The sequence below is a fragment of the Canis lupus genome, chromosome 6 (genome assembly GCF_003254725.2).
Source record: "Canis lupus dingo isolate Sandy chromosome 6, ASM325472v2, whole genome shotgun sequence".
NCBI lineage: Eukaryota > Metazoa > Chordata > Mammalia > Carnivora > Canidae > Canis > Canis lupus.
In genome coordinates, this window is record NC_064248.1 from 64,244,003 (window position 1) to 64,251,185 (window position 7,183).

General features: G+C 34.9%; 1 long non-coding RNA gene across 1 annotated transcript in view; it reads right to left on the reverse strand.

Moving 5' to 3' along the window:
• LOC125755210 (uncharacterized) overlaps positions 1 to 3,626 on the reverse strand; it is an 83,350-nt gene extending 79,724 nt beyond the window's left edge. Inside the window, exons 1-2 of the long non-coding RNA XR_007411080.1 lie at positions 3,320 to 3,626; positions 2,987 to 3,083 (exon numbers count right to left, since the gene is read on the reverse strand). This is a non-coding gene — a long non-coding RNA (uncharacterized LOC125755210). The remainder of the gene's footprint in view (positions 1 to 2,986; positions 3,084 to 3,319) is intronic.
• Positions 3,627 to 7,183: the final 3,557 nt, after the last annotated feature.

Here is a 7,183-nt window from a genome sequence, read left to right on the forward strand (position 1 = left end):
TTCATTTGCTTCTATTTTAACTTCATCAGACTATTCTAACTTTTGTGGATTATGTGATCAGTTCTTAGACTGACTAATTGATGATCCACTTTCATAGCCTCCATCTCCCCTTCTAAACCTTAATTCCTTCAGCATCTTAAACTATTGTGTAAGGTCTAATTCTTAGGATAAACTGCCTTCCCCACAATAGTCATAGGGACTCTGCTCCTCTGATTCCTATATTCCTATATTCCTTCCAATAATAGTAATGGTGGTAATAAAAACAAAAGCAAATGCTAAGGTTTTTTAAAGCTTACCATGTGCCAAACTCTGTTAAATATTTTACAATAATTCTATATTAGTTAGTTACTCCCATTTAAATTTAATACATCTCAGAATTTGACTGATACACAGTACTTGGATACCAATTTCCATTGATCTCAGACAGTCTACTCCTCTCTTTCCCTTCTCTATTTTTCCTAAAGAAAATGTGAAGTGAATTAGTTACTTCAGATATCTGTGTCTGTTAAGAAAGGAAACTGAGGCACCAAGGATTTTAGAGGAATTCTCAATGTCATGTATTGAGTTAATAGAGCACTTGGAAGTAGAATTTATCATCTCTGATATTATAAACTGTTGTCTTGACTGTTGTGCTAAGTAAAACTATGTATCTCTAAAAGAAAGGGAAAAATAAACCTTGATATTTCAAAGAATCAGTCTCCATTAAATTTCTATATCCTGCATGAAAACATTTATTATTGATCAAAATGTCCAAATGTAACTCACTTCACAAGTTTTAATATTTATTTTTAATCCAAGAAGCTTACACATCCCTTTGTTGTTCTTTTTTTTTTTAAGATTTTATTATTTATTTGAAAGAGTGAGTGAGTAAGAAAGAGAGAGAGAGAGAAGAGAGAAGGAGAGAGGAGGGGCAGAGGGAGAGGAAGAAGCAGGCTCCTCACTGAGCAGGAAGCTCCTCACTGAGCTGGGATTCAATACCAGGACTCCGGGATCACGACCTGAGCTGAAGGTAGATGCTTAACCAACTGAGCCACCCAGGTGTCCCAACATCCCTTTATTTTTCTTATGAAAATCAGATTTCATATTATTTATCAAACATGTCTTGAGTTCAGTTTTTAAACATAAGTCTGGTTTTCACATACATGCCTCCAAGACCTGAATAATATGTAACCCAAAGAAGAGATTTAAAGTAATTTCTTGGAATTTCTTGCTTTATCAGAGGTTATTTCTTTGAGAAGGATTTTCATGAGAAAAGTTTGTGACAAAAATTAAAGAAAATAAGAAAATGGCAAATATTCAAAGTGAAATGAACTTAATTGATATAAAGATTGCAATGAAAGAGTAACACTTATCCTTCCTTAACAAGTCAAACCTGAAACAATCTCGTGAGAAAATGCAATTTCAATATAATTCCAAGTGCTGCTATAAAACCTCTAAGCATAATTAAGATATTTTTCATTTGTTCTATAATTGATCAAATATAGGATTTCCAACCACAGCTGTTCAATTTTCTCTCTTTTTCTGATTTGGGGAATATTTGGCATATGCAAGTCCTTTTCTCCTACAGGTCAATCTCCCACATAACTCTCCATATAGTCCATGTATGATAAGGTATTTATTTTATAAAAAAACTACTTTTTTGGTAATACCCTACCTAATGTCCAGAATGGAAGACAGAGGGAGAAAGAGGAGAGCCTTGCCTAGACCAGGAAGACTGATGTCAAGGAGCTGGCTTTAGCTTCATGAATTATTGTTTATTTCCATAGTATTCATAAGCACATTCCTTAGCTTAAATTAGGTATAGTAATTTATAAAACTTACTTTTCAATTTCCATAGCTAGTCTATCTTACAAATTTTCCACAATATTCCAATAAAATAATCAACTATAACTGCATTGTGTAGTGACTTAGAGCAGTGTTTCTTAGACTATCTGTGATGAAAAGGTAGTTGTTATTTCCCATCCGCTGCAAGCCAATATTGTGTAAAAATACAATAAACACAAATTACTATAAAAATAATCATATACTTGGATGTTGAGACTATATCAAATAGTTACAAAAGTTTTCAAATACTTATGCTCAGTTTCTGCACTTATTTTGTTATGGACATGCCCCAGCTGATGGACCATTCTTTGAGTAACATGGCTTTAAAGTATAGTATATAGTCTTTGGTACTCAGTTGCTTGGATTCAAATCCCATCTCTGCTAGATTCCACTCACCTTGGTCAAGTTACTTCAATGTAAAATGAGAATAACATTGATACCTTCTTCAAAGGTTGTCACGAAAATTTAATGATATGCTATATGTGAAATACTAGGAAGAATGTCTAGCACACACTACAGAGTCAATAAAGGTAACTGCATGTAGTTTTACAATATACAAAAGTTTTCCCCATACGCTTCATTTATTCCCATAAAACCGTTGTGGGGGTAGGCTAAAGAAGTTATGATGATCCTCCACTGTACATTTGAGAAAACCAAGGATCAAGTGTTTAAGTGGCTCCTCAAGTGTTCAAATGGTTGTACAGCTTGTAAATGACAAAGCCAGGAGTTATATTTGATGCTAGCTCTCCTTATTCTATCTTCCCCATCTTGCCCCTCCTTCAAGGCATGTCAAAAGCTACACAAAATAGTTTTCTTCATACAGAAGAAAGTCTTCCCACTGGATTCCCAAGAGGTTTATGTCACACCTTGACAAAATAACAGGACCACCCTAGCAATATCCTTAATTGCCTCTCATTGAGTAGCTTCTCTCTTCCACAGGAGAGATTCTTGTTGACCCTGCTCCCTTTTTCCTTTTCAGAGCTACTGAAGAGCAAGATGTATACACTTTATGCTTTTAGCACAGAGTGCTGTATATCTGGTGTTAATGTGATGGCAGCTATATTTTAGGTGTTGGAATCATTGCTTGGAAAGTAATTTCCTACCCAAAGATGAAAGGTATGACCATTGCTTTTTGTGGGTCAGTGGACGGTTTTTGGCTTACCTTTTCTACTTGAACATGTTCAGATGATAGGAAGGTTTCTTTTTTCAAGGTTTGGATGTTTTACTTCTTATAGATCCAAAGAAATGTTTACTTCTTCCTGTGGTTAAATCATGCATATGAATTCTCAGAGAGCAAGGCACATAAGAAATTCATATGGGACATTAAACATTCTAGTAATTATGATATCTATTTGATTCAGAGACAAAGGAAGGAACCAAACTCGAGATGTGCTAAGAGAATAAAATTTCTCTGTGTTAGTAAATTAAAAACAGAGTTACAAAAAGCAAATACTGCAGATGCATTTTCTCCAATAATGCCTTCAGGGAAACTTACTTTCAGAAAAGAAAACTCTTCAATTATACAGCAGCACAAAATGAGCTTAGTGTAAACAAACCATTGTCCACTACTCTAAAAAAGGTAATGAACATCCATTAGCTAATTTAAAAACTAAATGATAAAATTACTTTCAAAATTGTGTAGAACAAAGAAACATGGGTGAAGGTAAACCCAAAGCATTCAGAATTATGTTTAAGTGCTACACCGTATATATCAAACATGTATAGAAATTAGTCCTTAAGAATGAAACACTCTCTCTTCTGTCAAAAGTGTCAAGTAAATGAAATAACTCAACCACACTTGTTTGGGAATAGCCCTGTGCTCTGAAAATTCCAGGCTGAGGTCAGGAGTGCTATAGCAACCACGACGAAAAGTGAGATTCCATTGTGCCCTAGACTCTTGTTTACTTCACATAAAGGACTGCACTAGAGAAATATAGAGAGTTCCAGGCATTGCACTGTTAGTGGCCAAAAAGCAAATAACCTTTAGTTGGAAAGTAAAGCTGTCCCAGACCTAATAGACAGGGATTGAGAGCTGACTGCAGTGAGCATGGTAGAAACTTTATTTTATTAAAGGTGAAGAAAGATTACCATGGCGGATACAACATTGCCTGCAATCTGTTAAATATTCTCTTTGTTGTACATTCTCAATAGGTGATCCAAAATTTTGAAGCCAGAATGAAAGCATGGACATATATGAGAAATAAGAATCCTAGTTAGAAAAAAAAAAAAAAAAGTCCATGATTAATTTGAGTTCCCTCAGAAGTAGACCCTAAGGCTAGAGTCTGAGAAGTAGCTATTTGGCAAGTGATCTCAGAAAACATTGGTAGAAGACTAGGCATTGGTAAAAACGAGGCAAGAAAGGGAAAGCACAAAGTAAAGGGTAAATTTTCAAGCCACTGGGACAAACCACTGGGACAAACCAGAACTCTGGGGTCCCTATAGGACAGATTCTTCCACAGTTATTTCAGTCCAGGAGCCAAGGAGTTGTGCTATTTGTATACTGAATCTATCATTGGTTGGGGAGAAGAGATTACAGTTTAACACTACCAATCTGATGTAGGCAACTGGGTGTCCAATAGAGCCTTTAGTGAGGCCTGGGGTGTTATAGATGAGGCATCTGCTACAATTTGCAAAGCCAGATTTCTTTTGGGTTTTATAGCAATTGGTGCTATATCCTTAGGAATTTAAACCCACATATACACACACATTTGACTTAGGAATTATCTTCATTTGCTTTTAAACATAGATGTGTGAAAGGCATAAAGGCAGAGAATTGAGACAAGATGATGCACAAGATGATAAAGTGAAAAGAATGAAATGCTTTGAAGTTACATTGACCAATATTCAGATCCTAGCCTTACTAACCAAGTGAGTTTGAACAAGTGATTTAATGTGCTAATCTTCTAAAGCAATTCCATCTTCTTTACTGGCAAAATGAGTAAATAATAGGCATTTTGCAGAGTTGTGATAATGTAGTTCAAGCTCCTAACTCAAAGCTTGCGATATAGTAGTGTGTCAATGAAGATTGGCAGTATGTCAATGAAGATTAGTTATGATCACTAACATCTACACTAGGAATACCACCACCACCATAATCAGTATCAGTATCATCATCATTGTAACTATCACCATCATCATCATCATCATCATCTTTTTTCTTCCTCAAAATGCCTGATGGTTGGTCTGAAGAAAAAAAAAAGATCTCTTTTGATGTAATGGGAAAAAATCAGAATAATCTTCAATCTGTAAAAACGTGAGAAGAAGTCAAGACTCCTCTGAAATGAAATGTGTCGTGTTTTTTATTGCATTTAGCATTGGGTGTACAGCTGCTTATGCTAGAACACTTAGACAGGTACTAATTAACAGGCACTAACAGCTTCAAGGGAAAAGAGTCATGTAAATACTTATTTGGAAAATATTTAAAGTAGTCATTACAGAGATTCTCCAAATTGCCACATATTTTATGGTAATCTGTTTTCTAAAATGAATCAACAGGACTAAGCCATTCTGTTAAAATGCCATTTAGTAACACCTCCATACAACTGGCTGTGCCATCATATGGATCCAAATATAGATTTAACATATTTAATTTCTTTTCCTCTCTTCTGAAAATTAAAGCATTAAAGAAAACACTGGTCATTTGCATAAAGTAACTATACTAACTGGGTATCATTGACTGAGTCTACATACATGAAGAATTTGGATAGTTTAGGTTCTCAAAGGCACCATGACCTAAGTACATCATAACTGACCAAGGAAGTCACTTTGTATTTGATATCTTAGTGATTCAGATGTGAAAAACCCAGGAATTGTTCTGCCTTAACTGAAAAATCCAGTCATCTTGATAATGATAATGAACCTCTCTATTTATGGAAATGCAAGGACTGCAATAGTACCTCTCAAATCAGAGGTAGGCTATTGTTTATTCTGCATGTCTATAAAACTATCCTACTTGGGACTGCAGTGAACATTAGAATCCCAAAAGCTACTCCAACTTTCTATGATTGTCTCAGAATCAGCTGACTCTCTGAATGGATGCTCAGGATTAAATTTTGTCTGACTATATGTGGACTTGTCTGCTCTCTATTTGACAATTCATTCCTGAGTTATTTTCCAAGTTTAAGGTGAATTACAATTCAACAATTTCGTCTGAGGAAGAAGCTAATATGAGCTCATAATTTTGGATACACAAATAAGAAAAAGTAGTGATATTCATCTTAGATAAAACACATTTATAGACACTATCTCATTTGATCACCACAATTCTGTCAGATAGGGGCTACGGGGCTAGTGGAATAAATATTTGTTAGCTACACGGTATGTACTAGACTTAGACGTTAAAAAAATTCACATATAATATAAACAACTGTGACACAGATAGTCTTAATGCCAAATGTGTACTTATTAATTATTGATCTTGACTTTAGAAATTATGAATTTAAGGCTCAGAGAGGTTAAGTGACTTGTCCAATAGCATGCAGCTGAGAACAAGTGAAGTTAGGACTCCATCTCAGTCTTCTGATTCAAGTCCTGCGGATTTCGCATTATCACAATTGCTGCCTCTGACACTAATGATGCACATCAGAGATGTATTTCCTCAGCTTTTTCTGTTGGTTGGCATTTTAAAATAGGCTCAGAGAATAATTTACTGTCTCCTTTTGCATGTGTGTGTGTATGGAAAACCTTTCTCCATTTACATATACTTCTATTTACAGATTCATAGTCTAGACGGCCACGGCTGCAAGTATTCACTGGTGGGCCATTATGATGATATTTGCTTTTTCTCACTAATATCATAAATAGGTGTAAGGTTTGATAGCTCTAAGTGACAGAAAAATATTTTTATAGGTATAGCAGGCACCCATGTCTTGTAATTAAGCTTGCCTGAAATAAGACCAAATGCATCAACATATTTATGCCTTGGATTGTGCAGTTTCTTTTTGTGTTATTTTATTAACATAAAGAGTGCCTTTAATTATGCAGAGCTACAAACTGCATTATTGATATTCTATAAACAGTAACTACACCCAACTCTAACGAAGCAAAAACAAAATACAGTCTCTTATTTTTTAAGATTCTTAGGAAGTTTACATTATGAAATAAAAGTAATTGGAGGCATTAGCTTCCTTGAGTTGTTACTATGTATGGTTACGGATGTAATCATTTTCATTGTTGGGATTTCCCAACTCCATACCTTTTGTTCAAATTTGCCTGAATTACAGCAACATTTTAAAAATGATACTGGAGATTTGTCATTTGACTCTACTTGACACAGTTTTCTTTTTTAACTTCTCTTATTGCATGTAGTCTACAGAGACATTTATGAGAATATCTCAAAAAGGTTGACTTCCACTTGGCA